The 26,990-nt window shown below is 44.9% G+C and overlaps 1 long non-coding RNA gene across 1 annotated transcript in view; it reads left to right on the top strand.

The window, feature by feature from the left end:
- LOC139076523 (uncharacterized) overlaps window positions 1-26,990 on the top strand; it is a 76,359-nt gene that overhangs the window by 13,860 nt on the left and 35,509 nt on the right. The window lies entirely within an intron of this gene.

The following is a 26,990-nucleotide window of genomic DNA, read 5'->3' as shown; positions in this document are numbered from 1 at the left end:
AAACCATGCTGTGGTAGGCGTCCCATGTATAAAGTAGAGGAGGATGGGCATAGATGTTAGCTCAGGGCCAGTCTTCCTCAGCAAAAAGAGGAGGATTGGCAGCAGATGTTAGCTCAGGGCTAATCTTCCTCAAAAAAAAAAAAAACCACAAAAAAAACAAGAAACAACTGGACATACCCCAAGTGTTTGTCAATGAGGGACTGTTTAGATAATCTATAACATAGCCACACAATCAAATACTATGCAATAAAAGAGAAATGAGGAAGCACCACACATCCAGCTGTGGAGTGACCTCCAAGGTTCCAGAATATGAAATTAAAAAAGAGCAGGGAGAACAGCACGGATATAGATATATTGATATACATCCTTTTATGTAAAAAAGGAAGGAAAAAAATACACACACACACACATTTGCTTATATTTGGAAGGGGAACAAATGAAAAAAAGAAAATGATGTCAAAAGGAGGAGAGAACAGGGGCCGGCCCCGTGGCTGAGTGGTTAAGTTCGCGTGCTCTGCTTCGGCGGCCCAGGGTTTCGCAGGTTTGAATCCTGGCTGCGGACCTAGCACCGCTCATCAGGCCACGCTGAGGCGGCGTCCCACATGCCACAACTAGAAGGACCCACAACTAAAAATACACAACTATGTACCGGGGGGCTTTGGGGAGAAAAAGGAAAAATAAAATCTTTAAAAAAAAAAAAGCAGAGGAGAGAACAAGGTGCAGGAGACAGATGGAGGTGACACGACTGTGAACGTACCTTATGTCACACTGTTGACTTTCAAATCATGTAAATGTTTTCATATCCAAAAATAAAATAAGAAGCTGTTTAAAAAAAAGGAAGCCTCACCGAGCCATTGTTTCTTTCAGTTCCTGGGCTAGAATTGGGTCACGCAGCCACATCCAGCTGCCAGGATGTGTGGGAGGTGAGTGTTCTACTGGGCAGGTGACCCCTCCAAACCCAACCAGGATTTGGTGAAAGAGGAAGAAGGGGAGCAACGTGCAGTGTCTGCCATCCCTGTGACAAGTGCCAGGAATGTCGCCTGGACTGGAAATGTGCGTGACTGGGGCAGGTCTAGGAGGGCCAGCGCTGACTGAACATCCACCTCGTGTGGCTGTGCTGGTGGCCCCACATGAACTTTCTGCCTCGGTTCTTACTTACGAGCCGGGTAGGGAGGCACCGTTTTCATCATCCTCTTTCTGTACAGCAGAAAACCGAATGTGAGGACATTAAGTAACTTGCCCAAGGCAGTGAATGGCAGAGGACAGAAGCAGCCTCAGTCTGCTACCGCAGCCCCGAGTGAAGCCCCACATGGCAGTGCCTTCTGGCCACCAACAGCCAAATAATTCACTGTGACACCACGCATTCTCTTGTACAAAGTGATCTGAAAACTATCACATGTATAAGTACTTAGCAATTCCACTGTTAGGTATGTACCGAGAAGAATTGAAAGCAGGAACTCAATCAGGTATTTGTACACTCATGTTCATAGCAGCGTTATTCACAACAGCCAAAAGGTGGAAGCAACCCAAGTGTCCATTGATGGATGAATGGATAAACAAAACGTGGTATATACATGCAATGGAAAATTAGCCATAAAAAAGAATGAAATTCTGACACATGCTACAATGTGGGTTAACTTTTGAGGTCATTATGCTAAGTGAAATAAGTCAGTCACAAAAGGACAATACTGTATGATTCCATTTACATGAGGTACCTAGAGTAGGCAAATTCACAGAGACAGAAAGTAGAATAGAGGTTATCAGGACCTGGGAGGAGGGAGTTGGTGTTTAATGGGTGCAGAGTTTCAGTTTGGGGGAAGATGAAATAGTCCTGGAAATGGAAGGTGGTGATGATTGCACAACATTGTGAATGTGTTTAATGACACAGAACTGTACACTTTGGTTAAAATGGTAAACTTTATGTTATGTATATTTTACCACAAATAAAAAAAATATTGTTGTGAGCAGAATAATGTCTATAACAAGATAAAAAATAATCCACCTCCCCAACCCCCCCCCGCCCCTGGGACATTTAGCAATGTCTGGAAACATTTTGTTGTTGTTGTTGAGGAAGATTTCCTCTGAGCTAAAACCTGTTGCCAGTCTTCCTCTTTTTGCTTAAGGAAGATTGGCCCTGAGCTAACATCTGTGCCAGTCTTCTTCTATTTTGTATGTGGGTCACCACCACAGCATGGCTGATGAGTGGTGTAGGTCCATGCCCAGGATCCGAACCTGCAAACCTGGGCTGGTGAAGTGGAGCGCACAAATTTAACCACTAGGACACAGGGCCAGACCCTGGAAACATTTTTCTTTTCGCTTAAAAAAATTTTTTAGTAGACTTTATTTTTTATAAAAGTTTTAGGTTCACAGCAAAGTTGAGGGGAAAGTAAGAAGGATTCTCCTATTACTGTCTGTCTCTACTCATGCACAGCTTCCCCTACTGTCAGTGTCCTGCACCTGCGTGGTACATTTGTTATAATCAATGGGCCAACACTGACACATCATTATCACCCAAAGTCCATAGTTTACACTAGGATTCATTCTTGGTGTTGTACAGTCAATGGACTTTGACAATTGTGTAATGACATGTAACCACCATTAGGATATCATCCAGAATATTTTCACTGCTCGGATTTCACTAGAAATCCTCTGTGTCCCACCTTTCATCCCTCCCTCCCCACTAACCGCCAATGACCACTGCTTTTTTCAAGTCTTCTGGTGATATTTTTCTTTGTCATAACTCGGGGTGGGGATGCTACTGGCATCTCGTGGTTAGAGGCCACAGATGCTGCTAATGTCCTACAATGCACAGAATAAACCACCCAATAAAGAATCATCCAGCTCAAAATGTCAATAGTGCTGAGGTTGAGAAATTCTGACATAGAGGCTAAGCAGGAATTTCTTTAACCAATGATTGTGGGGTACATTGTGGATACTCAATAAATATGAATTAAATTGGTGAATGAACATTTATAACAGAAGTGTTTAGACAACCTGGACAGAACTATTCCTGAGTTTACATAACACAGAAGAGCAAAAGGAAACTATGAAATTCAACCCTGTAGCTGCTCAACTTGGCGGGGTGGGCAGGTGAGGGGAGAGGGCATTCGGACAAGCAGAATGTCATATTCTTGCATTCCTGTGCATGGGAATTATAGGTACTGTATGTGATAGAGTTTGTGCAGATGCATTTGCTGGACCGTCAGCATTAGGTGTGAACTCTGTGTCAATTGTGAAACTTCTTGGTCTGCACCATTTTCTCTGTAAGACAGAGACATTCTGCAGAAGCATTTAGTGCAGAAGCAGCGCATTGGGGTACTTTTTTCCTTTGTTTTATGAAGCATCCTAGAGATTCAGAAATGAAGAAAGATGGGGGGTGGCAAGCTCCTAAACACCACTTGAAAGGGCATTCTTTGTCATTGGAGAATTTTAAATACAGAATATCGAAGACCTGTTAGATAACAGAATCAAATAATTTTGGTATTTAGTTCGAAACAAAGCGTAGAGACAACAGATTCAAATATAATGAAGGGAGGAATTTCAAAAGAGAAACTGGGCCACAATTTCTTGGTTTTTACTCTCATATCAAATGAAGGCCAACGTAGATAACTGCTGCCAGTCTGCTGTCTCTGCTGTACCAGGGGACGGGGACGTTACTGCCACCAGGGCAACTTAGCCTCACTCAGATGTAGTTAAGGATATTTTCTGTGTGCTGAAGTTGGTCTGTGTGCATGGTATTCGACACTTTCTTTGACAATATTGAGTCCTGCTCAGACTCATCTTCTACACGTGTGATGTGGATGTAGCTGGAGGACAAGAGCAGAGCGAACAGCTCAAGTCCATGCCAAGAAGCGTGAGATTCCATCTGACCGCAAGGAGCTCACTGTTCAGCAAGGGAGGCTAGCATGCAGATGAACTGTGTGAACCACATGAAAACATGCTGACTTTTCTAGGAGAGTATTTGCAAATACTCTACTACAAGTGCTCTACAAGTGCTCTGGGAACACTGAAGGTGGGGCAACTTTGCGTGGGACAACAGAGAAAGAAAAGCTTCAGAGAGGAGGTGACTTTTAGGCTGGGTCTGAAAGGATGGCTAAGAATGGAAACAGGGAAGAGTAGGGAGAATATTCCAGGCAGAAGGAGCACACAGGAAAATCCGAGGGGTTGTAAATAGGACTGCTGTGTTCCAGCTCAGGATAAGACGTTCAGTGGGGATGGGGTTGGGGAGCTAGAGGCAGATAATGAGGCAGGGGAGATAAACTGGAGCTTGACACGAAGGACATTCATAGATTAAAATGCAAAGCTAATGGTCAGGGATGCACAGTTGCACAACTCCAGGGGGCACTATTCATCTTACAGCCTAAGTAAATGGTGCCTTGAAGTTTTGGCAAGCACAGCTTGTGTGGTTGTACCCATTGGTTCAGCTAATGGTTGTTGAATGATTACTTCTAGAAGGTATATTGAGAGCTGTATGTATTTTATCTTCCTTAATTCTCACAACCACCCCATGAGGTAAATTCTATTTCCATCCTCACTTTATAGGCGAGGAAACTGAGGCACACAAAGGTAACCTTGTGCAGCTACAAAGTGGTAGAATTGGGATTTTAATCTGGGCAGTTTGCCTCCAAGGCCAAGGCAGAGTGATTCTCAACTTTTTGTCACATATGGCACACACAGGAAGTGATGTTTTATGACTTAATAGGCTAAATTATAAAGCTGCTCACAACCTGAAGGGCCCTGGCCCAGAGACTCTTGTGACCCGGGCTGCAGCCTGGCCTCCCTGACAGCTGAGGGAGTGTGCAGGGGCTTGGCACACCTGTGACCCATTTCTGCAGCACCCCAGGTGGAGTTCATCTCTAAGGAAATATGCTTGAGGTCACTTTTCCAACCAAATTCTGATTATATTACGATTAAGCTCTCAAATGGGAAAAGTAGGAAAGATCCTATTTGCTTTAGGGTTCTACATAGTTGGCTCTCGGTTTGTAGTTTTATAGCCCAAGGGACAAAATGGTGGAAAAGCGTGGGCTCTGGAGAGGGACAAATCAGGTCTTTGTCATATGACCTTGGACAAGGTATTTGCTGTCTCTGAGCCTCCATTTCTTTGTTGATCCAAAGGCTGTCATAAATAGGCACTTCATTGGTTTGTTGTATCAAATGCAGTAGTTTCTGTAAAGCAGCTGGCACTGCCCCTCAGTAAATGCTGGCTTCTTTCTCTCCTTTCTCTTCTCCTTCCACTCTGGATATTTCTGATTGGAAATCACATGATACCATGCTGGAGGGCATTGGTTTGGGGAGAGCCAGGCAATAGCCATCTGTCAGGAAAACCACTTACCTATATTGATGGGGACATTGTTAGTGACACCACCCTTTCTTTAGAACTCCTTTCTCATGAAAGTACTCCTGAGTTTTGTTGGCAGAAGTTTATAGATGTCAGAACTGTCCATGAAAACAAACAAGCAAAACTGTCCTCTAACAATTCTACTTTTTTCCACATTTGTTTTCATGTGGTCATCTTTATCATTTAATTTTCTAAGTATTTGCATTTATTTTATTGTGATAAAAAATATGTAACATAAAATTTACCATCTTTATTTTTTAATGTACATTTCACTGATCTTAAATATATATACATTGTTGTGAAACAGATATTCAGATCTTTTTATCTTGCAGATCTGAAACTCTGTACCCATTGAACAGCAACTCCCTTTCCTTCTTCCCCCCAAGCCCTGGGAACCGCCTGCATCATTTAATTTTTGAGAAGACCATTTAGTTTCCTAATAAGATGAACATTGTTCCCTGCTAGTCCAACAAGTTGCTTTTGAAATTATGATCAGGTTAAATACTCCTGTTAGAGGCTGATCAGAATTACTGTGTCTATTTAAAAAATTACTATTCAGAAGAGATGAAGATCAGTGATGATACTTGAAGACACATATATCTCACATAACATCCAAATCATTTTTATTCCTTAATAGTTTATTTATCTCATGTTTATCCAGTGGTCTGAAAGTACCCTAGGTTTTACAATTCCCTAACCGGTGTGTTACTGACTTTTATAGACAGATCGGGCAAAGTATGAGTAAATGACTAGTTCATGATGAAAGAGTAAGAGTTAGGAGGAAAACGCAAGCATCTGGACTGTCTTCTGCCATTGAGAAAACAATGACACCCTCTCCCCGCACACTGCGCAGGGGTTGGCGCCTCCAAACTTACCCGTGAAGTCTTTGGGGAATGGCAACAACATGGCATCTCTGGTTAGATTTAGTCCCTTGCCCTAAGAAGGGGCTCACGCATGCTAATCAATAAAAGATAGAATGACTCTGGGTGAGCAGAAGGAACAATGCTAGCGAGTGACAGCCAAAAAAAAATCAGATTTTTTCAGATTCTGCAGAATCAAGTTTGTGTTGTTCGTGATTGTCTGTACGGTTCTGGCCAATTCATAGAATGTCCATGATGGAAGACTCCTTTTTCCAAATAAATTGCACTGGGAGATAGAAATCAGTCCACAATAAATGAGTCTCCTGGAAGAGGACTTGTGGTCTGGTTGTGGTAATCACGGTCTCTGCCTTATTTCGGTCTTGTCAGGCAGCAAGTTGCCATTTTTATTTCTTCATGATTTGTGTGTGTGTGTGCGTGCGTGTGTATGTGATGAGGTGTGTGCTGATCTCCCATCTCCCAAATGTCTTGTTTTCTTCCATGGAGTGGGGAGGTTCTGAGATGCTGTGCTGGCTGTAACAACATTCCGGTCTTAGTAATATGTTTCTGAGCCCAGAAGACAAGAATCTGCTTTCCTTGGTCATCTATGCCTCTGTTTCTTGGGCCAGAAGCAGTGTTTGTCTTTCTGCTGGTGGGCTCTTATTCATGTCGACTGGTGAGAATTTTCTGGATCCCACACCCTGACAGTAGACTCTGGCTTTATTTCCAAGAAAGCCACCTCCTTCCCTCTGCCAGCTGCCTCAGCTTGTGGGTTTCTGCTCCTTTCCTCATCACACTCCTGCACCACTCACTTCTTTCCTACCTGACCCTTCCTCTCCACCTCGCATCTAAGCTATGAAACTTTTGTTTCCTCATTTTGGTTCCCCTGTTCATGGCATAAATTCGGGACCTGGGCAGACACTTGAAAGTTTTTCAGTGGCCACAAGTCATGCATCCCTTCCTCTGCTTGGTACTGTCTGTGTCTGCCCAAGGGACAATTAATAATAAATCAGTGAAATGTGTTTCAATGATTCTCTTGCTTTAAATTCTTGGAGACAGTTCTCAGGAAGGTATAAGGAAGTGGCGGCCCTCAGAATTTCCTCTGTCTTGCATCTTCAAACAGTTTGGTGTTGACTGGTGTCTGTAAATAGTCGATGGGGTTAGAACTAATGGAAGCGGGAAGGCTTAAAGGAAATCTGGAGGCTCTCGGTTCAGTAGATTCTTAGTGACCCTGCTTCAGTGTAAGACTCGAATACTCCCTGGGTATACAGCTGCCAGAGCAAATAAGGAACGTCACTGGTGGACCATGAGAAGATGGAGACAAGGGGTCTTGGAAAGAGAGCCAGCGTTGAGTGTTTGCTGGGATACTATGGGATAGAGAGGACCTTGAAGCACAGTGGTTTTCATATTTTTTTGTCATTAAGAAAAAAATATGGTCTTCAACTAAGACATGGCATGGGGAGAGAGACGCCTCTTTAGTGATGAACTTCGTAGGAAGAACAAAAACACCGCTTATGCTCCGACCATAGCCCAAGGGAAGACCAAGAGACGCCAAGAAGAGTAAGCCAGAACTGTGGGGATGGGGGAAGCTGTGGACAGCTTGGCACAACCCTGCCCTGGTGTGGCCAGAAGGAGGAGGCCATGGGAGAAAGTCATCCATGAAGCAAGTCAAATTCTTCCAAAGTTTTCCAATTTCACCCTTTTGCATAATCAGATTCATGTTTCTCTCCTTGTCATATTCCCTCCAGCTTATTATTAGTGATTAATCATGGGTAATTCATGTTTTCATTTGATCAATGTTGGTTACAAAGTGCCACATTGGTGTCCTACCTGGCTGACTTCCTGGGTTAGATAGCAGGTGTGAACAAACCATTGTTTCCTGTTCTGCTGGCTTGAGGAAGGGGCTCTGGTAGGTTCTGATTGGTGGGCTTAAGAGGTCCAAAAGGAACGGAACATCAGCAGGTGCACTTCGTAAGTGGAAATTATGGTAATCAGTGTTGCAGGGGAATAAAATTGTGTGTGCTTGATACAGCATGCGAGACTTTATCTGTATAGTTCTTGTTAATAATATCCAGTCCAGTAGGTTCTGTGGAATGAAACATCCCAAGCACCATGGCTGAGGACCTGTGCGTACTGCTACACTATAGCTTGTGGGAATGTGTTCTTAATGGTGTTCCACATTAGGCAGGAGAGTGTTTGCTGAGGTCTGATTCAGAACACAGAGTTCTGTGGGGCCCTGACATCTTCAAGCCCTAGATGGTTCTCCAACTCACTTCGTGGTGGAGATTCTGATAGAGATGGGGTGGGGGGAGTCTTGGTGAGAAAATGTGTTTTGAAGCAGTAAGTGTCCAGCTCCGTTTTGATCCTACACTGTTTTAGGAGCTAGGTTACAAGGTGAATTCTGTGTTACCTGTCTGCATGTGTGGACAAACACAGAGTTCATTATCTTCTATTTAAAATGTACCATTACGACTAATACCTATGAGTAACTCAGTGCTTATTGTATCCCAGGCTTTATACACACATGTGCTAACTGCTAAGTGTCTCATTCATTACTGAAACAGCCTCATTAGGTAGGAATCCTACTGCTATCCCCATTTTACAAATGAGGAGACAGAGGCTTAGAGGTTACATGGCTTGGTCATCGAAGTGGCAGAGCCAGTATTTGGACCCAGTTCTGTCTAGTTCCGAAGCTCACACTCCAAACTGCAAATGAGACTGCCTCTCACTTCAGGTCTTTGGGTTTGAGTGATTTATTTTCTTCACATCCTACGTGGTCTCAAAACAACCACCTCCTTATACCTCTTACTCCTGTTCCCCAAACACCAGCCCGGCTCGTCTTCAGGTCAGAATTAATGATGGTGGATGACTGGGATGACGTCCAGGCGGCCTCCCACAGTGAACTCCCCAGTCCAAACCAAATGGTGAGATCAAGCCCTTTGGGGGTGTCATTTCCTCACCCCTCCAAAAGTAATTCAGTTGTTTCTGCTAGTCAAACGCTTCTGTTTCCTCACTAAGCCCGTGTTAGTCATTGGGATATGTCAGTAGGTGAATGGATTTACTGTGTTCCAACATCTGCTGAGCTCCAAGCACATGCCCCACACATGGCAGAAACAGGAGCTGGGCGGGGGGCCCAGCAGACAACCAGGGTTCCCACAATTGTGTCCAGGCCCCGAGACTGGAGAGAGGATGCTGGGGGAGAAAGCTCCGTTCCGATATGCGGAAGGGATCTGGCACCATTCAGCCCCCATCCCGGCAAAGTGATGAGGACGTTTGTGTGCGGTGAGGAGACAGCCCAATAAACAATTCCCCCTCTGAGGTGCAGCTCTTCCCCACTCGGAACAGAGCCCATCTGTCCAACAGTGTCTGAAATAACACCGGACAGCCAGCAAAGGAGTGTCCATTGTCACATGCACATTTGGACCGCAGGTAGTCCACATGGGCCCCTGTAATTCAAGTCAAAACAGCCTCTTCGGTGACAGGGAGGCGGGGAGTGAAAGTGGTAGTTGTGATTCCAACAACCAGGAGGATTGTTTTTCTAAGAATTTCTCCCAGTGGCCATTGAGGACTCTTGGTGTGCAGCCCCTCCAGGAGATCTCGAAATTTAGGCAGCTATCAAATTCCACATTAAACACCGAGGTGCTGCCAGTGGGCTGGAGAGGCAGGCTGGTTATAGGGATCTGTGTTTCGAACAGACTAGAATTTGATTGTAGTTGATGTCTCTTTATGGAAACCCCCCTAACAGGCTTTGTGTGTGTGTATGTATGTGTGTGTGTGTGTGAGGAAGATTGGCCCTGAGCTAACATCTGTTGCCAATTCTCCTCTTTTTTTGCTTGGGGAAGATTGTTGCCAAGCTAACATCTGTGCCAATCTTCATCTATTTTATGTGGGATGCTGCCACAGTGTGGCTTGACAAGTGGTGCTAGGTTCACGCCTGGGATCTTGTCCTGCAAACCCTGGGCCACCGAAGCAGAATGTGCGAACTTAACCACTATGCCACTGGGCCAGCTCCCTAACAGGCTTTCTTAAGATCACGAATTGGATGCTGGAGTTTAAAGCTGACAGGCCAATGGAGCTCAGAAAATAGTCGGCTTTGAACCTCTGGCCTTGGAATTTTCTAGAATGGGCTATTAAGATCCATTCACCTGGGGGTTTTCTTACTGTTTTTACACACAGTGACACCTTTAGCTTACATCTGGCTTTTTGTGAGCATCAGTCAGATTGTAGCAAACCTTTTATCCTTTCCTCTAAATGCTCACTTTCACGTCAATGATGGGAAGAACCAAGATGGTGTCACCCAGGACTGAGGTTTCTAAAAGATTTCTTGCAGCATGGCATTGTAGCTGAACACAGGCCATGAATCGGAGGGCTGGCTGTGTGTCCTGAACCTGTGCCTCTCTGGCTTTGGGACCTTGGGCAAGTTACTTAGCATCCTCAAGCCTCAGCTTTTTCATCTACAAAATGGGGACAATAGTAACAAAAAGAACTAACTTGTAAGATTGTTGTGTGAATTAAAATGAGAGGGTTAACAAAATGCTTAGCATGATACCTGGCACGTAACAAACATTTAACCCATTGCCAGAATATTATCTAAAGATGAAGACTGGAAATGTTTTCTTTTTGTCCACTTCTCCCTCTTGGGGAGTGTAAGGTTTACTCTTGGGTTTCGGGGATGCTGGAGTTTGAGCACAAGCACAGGCCACAGCAAAGCACAAGGCCTGGCCATGGTGAGGGCTGTGGGTAAAAGCCGAGGGGCCGACACTGGGGAGATGGGGCTGCCAGCCAGAGGCGCAGAGCTGAGTTCTGCTCGCTGCCAGAGGGGAACAAGGGCCAAGAGAAGCAGCCCAGGGCAAGTCGAGGGGTGTGGGGAGGGGGTTACGGTCCCGGATGATTGCTCTGCGGGGTGCATGGATAGGTCGGGTTGGGTTTTAGGGATGGCAGGAAGGAAGTGGATTTTTAAAAAAATTTTATTGTGGCAAAATATAAGTAACATAAAATTTGCCATTTTAACCATTTTTAAGAGTACAATTCAGTGGCGTTAATACCTTCACATTATTGTGTAATCATCACCACCATCCATCTCCAGAACTATTTCATCTTCCCCACAACTGAAACTCTGCACCCATTAAACACAAACTCCCCATTCCCCCTCCCCCCAGCCCCTCAACCGCCATTCTCCTTTCTGTCTCTATGAATTTGCCTACTTTGGGTACCTCACGTGAGTGGAATCATACAATATTTGTCCTTTCATGACTGGCTTATTTCATTGAGCATAATGTCCTCAAGGTTCGTCCATGTTGTAGCATGTGTCAGAATTTCCTTCCTTTTTAAGGCTGAATAATATTCCATTGTATGGATATACCACATTTTGTTTATCCATTCATCTGTCAGTGGACATTTGGGTTGTTTCCACCTTTTGGCTACTCTGAATAATCCTGCAAGGAACATGGGTGCACAAATATCTGTTTGAGTCCCTGCTTTCTATTCTTTTGAGTATATCCCCACAACTGGAATTGCTGGATCATACAGTAATTCTATCTTTAAATTTTTGAGGAAAGACCATACCATTTCCATAGTGGCTGTACCATTTTACATTCCCACCAGCAGTGCACAAGAGTTCCACTTTCTCTATACCTCACTGACACTTTCTGTTTTTGTCTTTGTGTTTTTTTTTCTCCCCAAAGCCCCAGTGCATGGTTGTATATCCCAGTTTAAGTCCTTCTAGCTCTTCTATATGAGCCGTCGCTACATCATGGCCACTGACGGACGGGTGGTATGGTTCCTCAACCGGGAGACCAACCCAGACCGCTGAAGCAATGAGAATGCCAAACTTTAACCAGTGGTCCATCAGGGCTGGCTCACTTTCTGGTTCTTTGATAATTGCCATCCTAATGGATGGGAAGTGGTATCTCATTGAGGGGCACTGATTTAAAGGCCTCATTAAAGAGTCAGTCTCTAAACAAATGGCAGCATTAGCACAGTGCCTGGCTCATGCTGCAGGTTTAATAACAGTCCCTCGTTTAAGGAACTAGTGATTTGAGTGTGTAGGACCAAGTGGTTTCAGCTCACCAGTTTCTTAGCTCTCTCTAGGGGATGCCCTAGTTGGAGACAGGTGGCAACTTTGGCAATGGGATTTTATAGGCACCAAAATGTCCATGTGGCCCTAAAGGTGGTCTTTACCAGGTAGGCATGGTGCCTGACGTCCCCAGCAGGAAGGTTACCTGTTAACATGGAAATGAGTTACTGAGAGGAGCAGCACAACACATCAGTGTGAGCACAGAGGCTGGCTGTCGCCTGGCACGGAGCCTGGGAAGGTGGGCTGGGGCATGCATGTTTGGGAAAGGTGGGAGAAGAGCTGCAGCTGGAGGACCTTGTTCAGGCAGCGGAAGCCAGGCAGCCTGGGACGGAAGGGAAGTCCTCGGACGCCCGGGGTGGTGGATTGCTGAAGGCCAGCACTTCTGTTCCTGGGTCAGTGGCTGCGACAGGGGAAATGCCCCACTCGTGTCGCAATTCCTGTGTGACTTCATACCTTTGCACAATTCCCACTCACTCTGTGACCTCCTGGGAGTCTCCATCTGCCATACCCCTTCTTTCTATGCTGTCCCTAATGCACCCCACACACTTGTCTCTACTTCTCAGCTTCCACTTCTTTGGGTGTTAGTATCTATATTCCTCACCACCTGGGTCTTTACCAGAAAACCTAAAAGGCTTGATGCATGCTTTTTCTAGATGGCAAGTGGCTTCAGGCTAAATGGGATTTAGAGGATAAAACAAGGATTCTGGAGAACTCAGGTATTTGTTCTTTCTCCATTGATGAGCACACTCTGTCAGTGGCCGTGACAGTGATGGAGACACAAGTGATGGAGGCACTCACTGGCACTCTTGAGGAGTTTTTTAAGTGACCAGGGATGCAAATATAGAAGCCAGTAGATGTGATGGGTGCTGTAATGAAGGTCGTACAGGGACCAGTGGGGACATGAAGGAGCGGTTGGGGGTGGGGGGGTCAAGGAAGGCTTCCAAAAGGAGGTGGCACACAGCTCACTCAACTCAGATACAGCGTGACATTATTGGGGTTTGGACCCTGCCAGAGTCCAGGAACCCACCGTGCTATTCTATACATGGAATTCTTTCTATAATTAATTTTCCCATTGTTCATTTATGTTTTAAGAGAGAAACTATGTTGGACGATGAAAGGCCATCAGCAGAGGTTCCGGGCAGCCCTTCCTTATGCTGGATCTCATGCGATAGCCATTGTATTACATGTTTCTCTATCACTTCTTCCTTACGGGACCGTTCGGGGACTTGCAAATTGATGCTCGTGAGGCTTTGAAAACCCTCCCTTGAAAAACATATTAAGTTAGCATGGAGTAGAAAGCACTTATTAGAGATGGTCAAACCATAGACGTATATATGAAAGCAGCTTTACCTATTAGATTGATCAAAAGGAAAATAAAAAGATGTTAAAACATTATACTTTAAACTCATGAGTAAATGAAAAACACACAAGCAGAAGAGAACTTTCATTACAGTTCAACCTTTAGCCACTAAAACTAATAAAAAATGGAAACAAACATCACCATGAACTAAATTCAAGTGGCTCCTGTTGGCAAAACAAGGAATATTGTTAATCATCACTGTTACGTAATTTTTCAAATCCTTGAGAACTGGGATCCAGATACCCAAGTAAAGTTAAAACAGCATGATCTATATTGTACACGATTTGAGTACGAGACTGCTTTCAGAATGTGCTTGATGCTTCATTTATTTATAGTCATCCTGCAAATCTCTACTGTATATATTTTTTCCACTAAGTGTATTCATCTCTTCCTTCGAAAGTTGGTACATGCTTCAGGTTAGTGAATGATAACTAGTAAATCTGCTGCTGTTGGGAGCACAGCATTTCATTTTCTGTCAACTCAGCAAATATTTTTAAAACAACGTTTAAATTGTTTTGCAGCTCATAAATCTACACGTTATTTTATTCTATAAAGAAAATGCAGCATTTTCTATTTTATTTGGGGGCATCTCATCACACAGTTTTTTGTAACTCCAAATATCGGCTAAAAAATAGCTTTTAAAATGACTGCTAGTGATTTTCAGGTATTTATTCAAATATTTCCCCCATTTCTAAAATACGTAGAAAATTGATATGATTGTTTTTTGAAGGATTTGCTAGGGATCATCTCCTTCAAGTAAAGGGACCCTGAATTCAGTCTGGTTGTCAGTTGCATTAGGAGGGAACTGGCCCATCTTGGTATAAGTATTCTTCAGCTGCGCCCTGTATGCTGACAGGAGTGCTGACAAGGAGTCCCAAATGGGGGACCTTTCAAACTGCAGTTGAAAATCTTCTAAGAAGAATTAATGTTATTTTAGAGTTAGTGGCGATTAAGTTTTAAGAAAAGACTTTACGGGCTTGTCACTTGGGCAGCAGAGTGGAATCTGCAGACCTTGGGGCTCTGACAGTGACAGGGTTAACTGACTGTCCCATTGCTCCCCCAGAAGGACGGCAACCCCCTATTCTTGATCTCCCATTCCTCATTTATTTCCACATAACCTCCTGATTCGTAACACCGTACTTACATGTTTAAGAAACGTGTACTTACAGTTCCTCATGGTTTAGCAGCAATTTCTTTTCTCTAAGATGTACGATACTTTTGAAATGATGTATTGGCCAGAAAGTTCTAGGTCAGGAATGTGTAGGTAAGCTAGGTTCAGGTAAGAAGGAAGGATGAAAGTTTGGAAGATGTTAGAAATGGTCGTTGACTTGTTGGGCTGTCAGCTTGGCTAACTGGTAAAATGAAAAAGGATAGTTTCATTCTCCAACAGAAATGTCATGTGGGCTGGAAGAATATTTAAGAATTAGGTGATCAAAATGTTGAAACAGATAGGTGTGGTACAGCAGATAGTTGTCAACATTTCACTGAAGTCATTCATGTAAAAATCTGAATCCTAAATTAATTCTAGGTGAATGGCATACTTCTTAGTTTACCACAGTTATGAACCTTTTTTTTTTTTGAGGAAGATTAGCCCTGAGCTAACTGCTGCCAATCCTCCTTTTTTCACTGAGGAAGGCTGGCCCTGAGCTAACATCCATGCCCATCTTCCTCTACTTTTTGTATGTGGGACACCTACCACAGCATGGCATGCCAAGTAGTGCCATGTCCGCACCCAGGATCCGAACTGGCGAACCCAGGAACGCCGAAGCAGAACGTGCGCACTTAACCACTGTGCCACCAGGCCGGCCCCTGAAATTGTTGATAGTAAACTGATGTGATCTGAGCATCAGGTAATGAGACTGACCTTGGATGGCTGACTGGTCATGGGACATGAGGACTCTGTGTGTTCTGGAAGTTGGGCAGGGGAGGGCTTGGAAGGTAACACTGTTTTGGGGGTGTTCCATGTTAGCCAGGAGTCATGGGAATTTGCCGTCCTGTTTGTTACGTCTGAGTTTGAATTGGCTCTTTGTAGATTCTCTGTAAGACTTTAATGTCTTTCTTGGTTAGAAAGAATCTCTGCATGAAAGCACATTTGAGGAATATTTGTAATGAAGCTGGGAGCCATTTAGGGAACTGGCACAGAGGTTCTTCCAGACACATGGACAAGGGAGACCTGCTATAGGAAGGGGGCGAATGCATGTGATTAGCAAAAAGAATCACCCAGGAAATGGTGAAGTGAGCTGGACTCACTTACCATCATGTGGCTGGCAAGGCAAATTCTGAGATGTTCGTACCAGGGAGTGTATTTAGGAAGGGGAGACTACCACACCACTTTCTTTCTTGGCAAAGTATACAAAGCGCAGATTATACCAGAGGTGGCCAAATCAATGCCAAGCTTCCCTCTGGATAATTAAGACCATGGAGATGAGAAAAGAGATGCAGAGAGCAAAGATGGTGGATGGGGTAAAAGTGAAGAATTTACTGCAGTGCTTCCCAACTTTCTAGCCACCGTAGCACACAGAGAAAATAATATTTTTACATCAACTGGGCAGCGGCTGGCAGGAGATGACCAGCTTGGAAGCTCCACCCACTCCTGGCCCTGTCCAACCACCCAAGGGCTGAGGGGATCAGAGGCTCAGGCAGACACCTGTAACCAGTTCTTGCATGTTGATTGGGGACTCTGGTCTAGTGAATATCATGAAGGCACAGTCATAAGATGGAGGTCATGGAGCCCTTTCAGATCTGATGAAAGTTATGGGCCCTCTCCCCAGAAAGACCATTATGTACATACACATAGAATTTTGCTCACGATTTCAAGGGATTCATGGAAATGCTCAAGTCTACTTTTGGACCTCAGGGTAAGAACTCTTGCTTTAGATAATTGATCAAAGAAAGGTCTTGATGAAGAAATGAAGGCAAAGTCATATGGATAAATTCAGCAACTCAGATAAAAAATCCAACTAAAGAATAGAATTATAGACTCTTAGTGTTTTCAAAGAAACTTTCTATAAGGCTCTGGTTTTGGAGACAGTTCAAAGGCTGGGGACACCAAGCAGAAAATATCCAGGCCAGGTAATTAGATCCAAACAATTGAGCACATTGCAATGGTTGAGCAGATTGCTTAGCTCCATCCATATTGTCTACTTTTCAAAAGTGTTAATGTTAACTTGGTCAGGATGGTTATTTGGTAAATTGCCAGTCCAGTGGCACAAGTTTAATTTCTGAGTCTCTTGCTTCCAAACCTTTTTCAGAGGGAACCTTCTCTAATTTCCTCAATACATGTGGCAGAATGGTGTCGGTGTGGTGAACTGTGCTCTTGCTTGGCTTTCCAAGTTTGACAGGGGCAGCTCGGGCACTTATTGCCGCTGGGGCTCTGCAGCTTGGTTCTTAATCAGTTGTTCTGATTGATTCAGCCTCACTTGCAAATAAGCCCATAGACGCCCTCGAAGCACCTAGAGGGGAAGATGACAGGTACTCAAAACAAGACATTCAGGGCTAAATGCCTTACCAATTATTTCTGGAAAAAACCCCCAGATCTCAGAAGACTAAAGGGGGAATAAAGGATGGAGCATCAGTGTTACCTCGAATAACGTATGACTTCTGTTAGTTTAATCTCAGGTCTCACATCACATGAAAGTTGTGTCTTTGCAAAAATACAGCCTGGAGGGAAATTTTGCCAGTGTCGTGCTCTGGTGAGTTAATATGCATTTAAACAGTTTTATAACAGATTATTTACCAACGGGAACAGAATGCCTTGGCATGGGATGCCTTTGAGAGAGCTGTTCTATTGCACTGGCTAATTCCATATTTCAGAATAATATCTACATACCTCCTAGTTCTTGTAGGTTCTCTCAAACTCTTCCCTCTACTGGTGAAATGAAAGAAGTGACAAGTAGGTGAGATTATGTTGCCCTCTGGTGTCAGCCAACCCAAAAGAAAGAGCTAGAACTCAGGAAGGAGATAAGAAGTAGAAGGAAGTAGTTAAGAAGATACTACATACCAGGAGAAAGATGGAGAGATGGGGAGGTAAGGGAATGGAGAGGGAAGAAGAGAGATGAGCATGGCATGCTATACCACTGGATCTTCTTGTTGATGGGGAATGACCTGATTTCAACTCCCCATCTGGCTAAGGAGAGTGATACTGCCTGTGCTATTTGCCTGATAAACCTGTAGCCTCTGTGATCTGTGATGGGGCAGAGTCGGCTCATGGAGGGACGGGGCTTGGCTTTCTCTTTGGGTAACCAGTGGGAAAGAGAACTGGGTGATGGCTAACCATCAGAATTACAGATTCCTGTCTGAGGACCCACCTCTTCCTTGAGATGGAAACGGAAATTTCCATACTTTCTCTGGATCTCTATCCGTATTCCCAAAGAGGTGGCAGGGCCTCACTGTCTAGCTCTTCAGTATATGCCCGGGCATGAGGGCCTTGGTGGTGGTGGGAGTTGACAGTGCCACTGGTCCCTGGAGCTCCTCCTCACCCCAGCTCTTCCCCTCTTGCCACATTGTGAGGCTTTGCCCGCTCTTTGGCTGTGCTTGCCAGGGCACAAGAGCAGGGTTTGGTTGGCTTAGCCAGCCTATTAAATCTTGAATCATTTTCAGATGTGTCTGCCCTGTCATTGTCTTTTGAGGTCCTCTACAGGGACAAGCATTATGTCTCCTTGCTGCAGACTGTGGAAAGTCAGTGGAATATTGTTGATGACTTTTCCCATAAAAACAAACAATTGATGACTATTTAAAGAAATCAGTGGAAGCCTAGAGCAAAAATGTGGACAAAGTTTGGGCAGAGGCATGGGGAGGTCAAGTGTTCCATCTTTGGTCCCGACTAGAGGAGATAATGGAGCCATGGAAAGGAATCCTTTGGGCAGCAGAGCTCTAAGGGGAACCAGGAGAGGACCAGTGATGCTTGTTACCTGGAAAGAGGCGGGAAGTGAGGCAAAGGAGGGAAGGAAGTTGGGAGAAGGAGGCACCATCAGGTGCAAGTTCCTTTTGTAGTTTCTCTTGAGATCTTCAAATCCTAGTTCAAAAGACCGTAAAGCTGGGACTTCTGAGGTCTTCCCCAGGCTGGCAGAACTCTTGAGTGAGAGGGCTAAAAGTCTAGCCCTGCATCCAGTTAATTCAAGACATATTATTGAATGAGTGAATGAAATATTGTAACTGATTTTATTATTGGTTTTCAAATAGACGGCATAAATGAATGGTAAGAAAGAAGAGAAGAAGGAAAAACAGATTTTTTTTTCCTTCCACTCTATGTAAGAAACTCAGGTTTGGGCTTAGTTAGAGTCGTGGAAACTAGAAAGACTAGAAAATACAAGAGAGGTTTAGAGGGAGAAAAGAAAGCCAGTAGAATAATTTTCAAAGATCACTAATTCATGGATTTGTAAATTATTTAATTATTATGCAATTGAAACAGAAGTAGGCATAATAAAGGGAGTTTCCCCAAACTCTATTCTATAGGGAAGGCAATCCCTTGGGGATTGGGTCAGGAACCCCACTGGGCATTTCCTGTTGCTACCCCCAGGTGTTTTCCCGCACAGGTGGGACAGCTTAGCTTCATGCATATGAATACCTAGGATTGACTTTTAGGGCAGAGAAGCTGCAAAGGACACTGAGCCCTCCCTGCTGTGCGTGGTCCCACCCATTTTACCTCCGTGCCTTCCAGGTGGTCTGCACCTTTGAACTTGGGGTCTTTGAGTCCATCCACCTCAACCCACTTTCCCTGCATTTGCACCCTCGGAGGAAGCGGCTCAGTTTATTCTCCTCTAGCACTGGCTCTGCCTGTAACCTTAGTGCTCTTTTCTAGAAAAAGATTGGGTGAGATTCATTGTATTCAGACTAGGTTGTTCCTTAGGAAATCGGTTTGTTTTGGCTTCATTTTATTTCTCAAAATATGAGATATGCAGCTATGGATCAATCATTTGGCTAAATCTTTTCTCCTCTGGGTCCCCACCTGTTTCTTTGTGACTCAGAGCTATTTTGTATTACCCAAGCAACAAAATGATTTACAAAATGAAAGAGAGAGACAATCTATTCTAATGGTCAGAAGGCAATAAAAAATATTTATGTGCGCCTGGCTGATGTTGACTTTTGGAGAGCGTTCCCTGGTAAACTGAAAGCTGCGGAAAATGAAAGCTGAAAAGCCAGCCCTCAGGGTTCTAATTCTGAGTACACATCTTCTTAGGAAAAAAAATCTTCATTTTTTTTTTTGGTCTCAGATTCTGCATCTGCCAAACGAAGTTATTAGCTTGGACCCCTGTATTAGCAGTGCTGTGCAGAGTCGTAGCTGATTTTCATAAGGCTGATTCTCAGAACTGGGGCTTGGAGGCTGGCAGGCAGGGAGGGGGCTGTGGGCAGCGGGGAAATCCTTAAAAGGCGATGCCGTCCTTTTCCCCAGGCAGGGATGGGGCACCGGGGGCTCTTAAATTTGAACTCCTCTAAGGCCTCCTCTTTTCCTTTATCTTCCTTCCTCTCTCAGATCCTAATGCCCTTGTGAAGAAAAATATTTTTTAAATTAAAAAACAGCAGATGACGATGTCCACTGGTCTCATTTCCCGGCCGGCATTTTGCACCTTGCGGAGCCCCAGCTGCAGCCCCGTATGGGGTGTGCGGGAGATTCAGGGCTGTCGGGTCGACTGTAAACCGTCTTGCACCCCGGCTGATGAATAACTAGTAAAGCTGGGCTCTGTAATATTTGTACGGAAAATGCAATGTTTGCACAATGAAGCTCTCCAGATTTTTCAGCCGTAGGAGTGAAGCCAGTTTGCAATCAATGATAACAGGTTTCCCTCGCTGCCATTACCACAAATAGTATCTTATTTCAGCAAAATGGTGGCAACCGGCAGGAGGTCCAACAATGCAGATTTTAATCAGAAAATTTAATTTTATATACAATTCACAGTTTGTGCACGGTGAGAAATGTTTCTCACGGCATGAACTTTCAGGACTCAGCTCTGAGCCAAAGGAGTTTCAATTTATGTAACGCCTTTCTCAGCAAACAATACCCCGAGCTCTTCCCGGTGATGTACGGCTGTGCCGCTCGCGAAGCTACCGCCGAAGTCTTCCTTCAAATTACCCAGGATATTGATTTGGAGCAATTAAAAGAGGTGGCTGCGTTCCACGCAAATCTGTTTTTAATGCAGACGTTAAATTGGCCGAGATTTCCACGCTGAGTCTCTGAGGGTCTGCTCCGCTGTGCTCTCCCTCTGCCCGGACTGGCTCCCTTCGAAGGCCACTTTCCGCCGGGCTCACTGTGTCCCAGCTGCCTTGTAAACTCTTGGAAGAGAAGCCGGCCCTGGAAATGTTGACAGGGCCTTGGAGGAGTTCACTGGGCCCAGGAAGGGTGGCGGAAATGGGGAGGAGAGAGGTCACAGGCTGTCCCGGGGGTAACCCAGAGATGCCAGCCCTTGACTAGTTTGCTGTGCTGGAAAATGGGCTGAGTCCAAGGGTACGAGGCTGCTTTCTCTGGGCAGGGGGAGCAGGACCTGCTCCTGATGGTAGGGGGTATCACACACCTACTTGGGAAGAGCAGGCCAGGACAGAGGCAGAGGGGGGAGGCAGAGGCAGAGGGAGAAGGCCAAGGCTAATTTAGGGAACAACCCTTCCAGCTGAAGGGGACAGGAACTCATAACTGAGTCGTCCATACTGAGGTCCATTGGGAGGGGGTCATGAGAATGGCTCCCGAAACAGAGTCTTAGGTAAGTCAGCCCTGGACTAAGAGGAGTTGGAGAAGGCAGAGGAGGGACCTGTCCACCTGGTCTCACCCCTGGTCCATGCCAGAAGGCACCCTCTTTGCTTATGGGGGTAAAATGCCCCCTCCCATCATTTCCTAAGAGAGTGTGTGATGGAGTCCCTGAGTGTGCCTCAGCAGCCCCTTCCCCCACCCCCCGCCTTCTCCTCGTCCCAGGTGTCTGAGCCCGTGTGACCTTGAGTTCATCCACAGTTCATACTGAGTGGGGGCAACAGTGGCTTAAACAGGTGCATCCCAGCCCTGTTTTATGTTATCCGGGACCCTGGGGGTGACACGTGTCATGAAGGCACTGTGTCTGGCTGATGAGAAGACGGGGCTGCGCTTTGCAATGATGGCGTCCACCTTGTAGTGAGAGCCTGCGCGAGCCAGGCCATTTACATACATTATCGCATTTAATCCTGGCAACAATCCCATGAGGGAGGTCCTATTTACCCAGGAGTCGGAGGCTCAGAGAGGGTTAAGTAACTTGCTTAGCTGGGGTCACAGAGTTCGCTCGTGGCCCTGGACTCACAGGGGAGGGCAGAGTAGAGCGGGCGCCATCAGCGTTCTCTCAGGAGCGGGGCTGGAGGGCACGTGGGGCGCTGGGCTTCAGTCGCGGGAGCAGCATTCGTAGAGGGCTGGGAAGGCAGCCAGTGTGTCCAATGGGAAAATAACCCCAAGGCCGACCAGAATGTAAGGCTTGGGCCAGAGATACCAAGGCCGGCTTAGGAGCCACCGCCTGGGGCCTTGTTTGGAAAACAGCTCTGAGCCTGAATCTGGCCTCAGTTGGAAAGGATGCCGAGTTTGATTAGCAATGTCTGTCCTGCACCAGGGTGGAGGGAGTGGTTGGTGGGTGTTCTGAATGTGTTTGCAATCCTGGTTTAGGTGTCTCTTGGCTTTGAGAATTTTTTTTTCTTTCTGGCCAAATGCTCATTATTTTCCAGCAACAGATAGAAATCTGGACCTTTCCTTCTCTTGTTGACCTGAGTCCACAGCTTTGGAGCTGCCTTTGGTCATGAGTCCTACTGGGGAATAATCAGGCACTTAGAAAGAGAATGGCCACAACTAGAAGGACCTGCAACTAAGATATACAACTATGTACCTGGGGGATTTGGGGAGATAAAGCCGAAAAAAAAAATTGTCTTAAAAAAAAGAAAGAGACTGCGTTCTTTAATATATATATATTTTTAAAGAAATCCACTTTATTTATTTATTTATTTATTTTTTTGAGGAAGATTAGTCCTGAGCTAACATCTGCTGCCAACCGTCCTCTTTTTGCTGAGGAAGACTGGCCCTGAGCTCACAGCCGTGCCCATCTTCCTCTACTTTATATGTGGGACGCCTACCACAGCATGGCTTGCCAAGCGGTGCCATGTCCGCACCTGGGATCCGAACCAGCGAACCCCGTGCTGCCAAAGCAGAACGTGCGCACTTAACCGTTGTGCCACCGGCCGGCCTGAGAATGTGTTCTTAATGAGAATTTAAAACTCAGAGAACACAGGAGAGATGTATTTATTTCATGTATATTTGTATTTGATATTTAGTACGAGCTTGGCACTCTTGAGTGTTTTACAGATATTAACTCATTTATTCTTCATAACAATGCTATGAGATAGGTCCCAGTATTATCCTCATTATACAGATGGGACAACTGAAGCCTGGAGAGGCTAAGCAACTTGTCCAAGGTCACACAGCTTTGTGAACTCAAGCAGATGCCAGAATCAACATGATTAGATTACACCGTGCTGCCTCTGTATCAGGCACATATTTCTGTTTTGCTTTCCATGGGGTTGTGCTTTCTATCCTTCATGTTTGTTTCCAGACTAGACTGTGGACGTCGAAGGAGGAGATTGTGTTTTACTACGGATAGGTACCTGACAGAGGGGAGGAGCTGAAATGTGGCTACGGACTATTAGTGGTATGATTTTAGGCATCAGTCACGCTGTGTTTGAGTCATTTTCTATTTGTGTGTGTGGCTCCACCACTAGACTGAGGTTCTGCGAGTGGGACTCTGAGTTATGTATTTCTGTCTCCCCAGCATCGAATACAATATAGAGGAGAACATCTCTCATTTGTTCATTAATCCATTAACTGATTGATCAACGACAATTTATTAAGGGCAAGCACCATGCTAGACGCCAGGAATGAACAAAGGAGAAAAACTTCCTGTCTGTGGTTTAATTCCCACCTCACAAGAATAGATTTAGAAAAATGATGTTGATGTTCCTTAAATTTGACACGTTTGTCTATTTTACGAAAAATAATACTAGATTGTTTGTCATTGCAACTTATCGATTCCCTCCTTACCACACTATGTGATGAAATAAAGTTACAAACAGCTATTTTATTCCTATTTTACTTACCAAGGACCTTGGTTGCGTATATTAGTCAGATCTACCATTTAAAGTTAGGAGAAAGCCCTTTTGGTGTGGAGCTGATGGGAGAATTATGGGGCTTCCACAATGCGATGTGGGGCTGTTTCAGCCCCTTTTGTTATATGAACAGCTTCGAGCATTATTAAGTGATGACAGATAGTACTTGGCTTCTGGTATTTCTTTGAAGGCTGCCTGGAGCGTGCTGCTTGGAAGCAGCAACGATCCCACAAATGGTCAGGGAGCCATCCTCCAGCAAACCGCCCTTCACACCAGGGCCAGGTGTGTAAACAGAGTGCTTGGGCCCTCCGCCCTGGAAGAGGGGCTCCGAGATTGCAGGCCTGGAGGGGAGTATCACATTCGTCAGGATCTCTCTTTCTACCACTAAGGCCATGTGTGGAAAACCCCTCGACCACCTTTCTCAGTCTCTGAGGATGCTGACTGCGGCAGGGCTCCCTCCTCACACGGAAGAGAAAGGCTCTTTCCAGGAACCCTCAGGGAGTGGGTGGCGGAGTGGGTTGCAGATTGGGGGCTTTCGAATCCTGTGCACTTCCCACCCCCAACACGGCCACACCCGTGTCCCCGTGCTGAGACAAGCCCGTGGGCCCAGGCCGGAGGAGCCCCTTGGAAGCGCTCCCCCCCCACCCCCCCAAGTCCTGCTAACAGGCTGTTTCAGATCTGTGACAGCTACCTGCCGGGGCCTCTCTATTCGGGGTCTTCTAAGTGTAACCATATAATAATCAAAAGGAGTCTTTCACTAGATTTTTATTTGTAATTAGCTCCAGCTTGTTTTTAAAAATTTGATATATAATTTAATAAAAATTTGGAAATACAAAAATGTAAAAAGAAGAAAAAATAAAAATCACCAGTAGTCTCGTTATCCAAACACAGTAATTGCTAACACTTGGGTGTATTTTCTTCCAATGTGGTGATTTCTTTTAACATGGTTGTAATCACCTTGTAATAATAATTGCAGCTAACATTTCAAGGGCCTACTATGTGCCGGGTACTGTTCTTTATATGTATTAACTCATTTAAGTCTCATAACAATCCTATGAGGCAGGTACTATCATTACCCCCATTTCATAGATGACACAACTGAGGCACGGGGAGGCTGGTACCTTGCCCAAGGTCACTCAGCTAATAAGCGGGAGAGCCAGGCAGGCCAGCTCCGGATTCTGCTGTTTTTGAACATAACTTTATATTAAAAGCATTTTCTTTTTTTCTTCAGAAACACCAGCTTTAGTGGCTGCCTGGTCCCATCAGGTAAACGTCCCCTGGTTTACCTACTAGGATTTAAATAATGACGCAACCGCGAGTTAAGTAGTGTTTGTGAATGAGGCTTTTTCTATATTTAGGATCACAGAATTTCCTTAAGATAAATTCCAAGATCTAGGTTTAAAAGGTACAAGAAAACGACAATAAGTGTTGATACACATTGCCAAATATTTTCTAAGAGGACTGCACCTGGTCTCACTGCCGCCAGCCCTGGGAGTGCTGGCCCGAGGAACTTACCACTCAAAAAATGATTAATTCATTTGACAGGGAAAAAACATTGTTTTCAGCAGTTCTCCTTGCCATTGACAATGTTTCATCTTTTCGTAAACATCCTTTTTTATGGCTGCGTGAGAATCTACCTCTAAGACACTTTTGGATTTCTTCCTTTTTTCGGTCTCAGACCTGGAGCTAGCTTCTTGGTTAAAGGCCCCACCACCCCAGCCAGCTTTCACTTCTGCAGGAACTGCCTGCTGCACCACAGGGGCCTCCAGGCCACCTCCAGGATTACCTCTCAGCCTGTCACTGACACAGTGACATCACTCACCACAGGCACATACTAGAACCTCAATAAATACCTGCTGGTCAGCGAACAAATGAACGTGTTCTGTGCAGGTCTGCCGTAGTAACCTGCCCTCTCGTCGTAACTCTACAGCTTTAATCATTGCCTCCCCGCTCCCCTTCAGAAGGTTTGCCTCTGTGATCCCAGGTCCTGGCCTTATTAGGATCCCAGAGGAGTGGCCAACCAGAAGGCTTTCAGCCCAAGGCAAATAATTGAGATCAAAGCTTCTGGATCTCTCCGGGGAGGTCCTCAGCCTGAGAGGACAGGCCCTCAAGTCAAATGAATGGAGCTCTCCTTTCCCTTCGTGACCTGCAAGCAGGCTGTCCCTGATGGGGAAAGGAGGAGGATTAGGGAGCAGGAAGGGTGCAGGACGTGCCGTGCCGTTCTTGCCGGGCCAAGAGGGCGAGTGTTTACAAAGACGGCTCAAAGGCCTGCAGGGCCCCCACTAAGGCTTCTCCCTGGAACGAGCCCTGGCATTTCGTGCGGGCTCCTTTGCGCTCCTGAGGCCGCCAGAGATGATGGCTAAGCTTGCTCTTGCCTTCCGGGGACCGTGGGACTCACTCGGATGAATTGTTATTTGACATCTCTTTGCTTCTGTTTTTATAAAAACTGTACAACATAAAGTGTTTTGAGATCTTCAGATGACACTGGGACAAATATTGCTTTTGGCCTGTATATTTTGAAAATATTTAAGAAAAATAAATTCACAGCATATTAGTCATGAAGCATGATGCTGCCACTGAAGAAGTCAAACTTTTAAGAGAAATTTACAGAAGGGCAGCCATCCATACAAGTGTATCTTATTTTAAAGATTAAATGTGAGACCTTTCAAGTCTATGACTATTCCAACCTCTTCTGTGATCTGTCAGGGATGTGAATGTGTGTAAAATTAGGAAGTATGTCATGTGGGAGGAATCAATCGAATGTTTTACAATTCAGGTGACCCAAAACATAATTATGGAAACTTATCTGTTTTTTAATGTTTGCTTTTTAAAATTTACCATGGCCAAGAGTTCCCACATCATGTGACAGTATCATGCCATAGACTTCTAATGTAAAAGCCACATTTAATCTTTCAGGATTTTGTTTGGTATTTTCTCTTTTTAATCTGCAAAATGACAGGTCGGACTAGAGTATTTACTAAATGCCCACTGGGTAATTCTAATATGCAGCTAGGGTCCAGGACCATTGGCCTAGATGATCTCTAAAGTCCTTCTTTGGCACCAAAATGCTGTGATTTCTATAATTTTACATTTTAAATCAAAGTAAATCAGAAAATCAGATTCACCTCACAGATAATTCTGCCAAAAACATTTTCCTAAACTCAGAGCTCTCAGAAGTCCTAAAACGAAACTTATTTCATTAGCGAGCCAACCCCCGTTAAGTATTTTGGGCAGATCTTATGAATTTGGAAAATTTATGTTTCC

Source organism: Equus przewalskii, chromosome 16, assembly GCF_037783145.1.
Source record: "Equus przewalskii isolate Varuska chromosome 16, EquPr2, whole genome shotgun sequence".
NCBI classification, from domain to species: domain Eukaryota; kingdom Metazoa; phylum Chordata; class Mammalia; order Perissodactyla; family Equidae; genus Equus; species Equus przewalskii.
The sequence above is the reverse complement of the archived record's forward strand: the minus strand, read 5'-3'. Positions and strand labels throughout refer to the sequence as shown.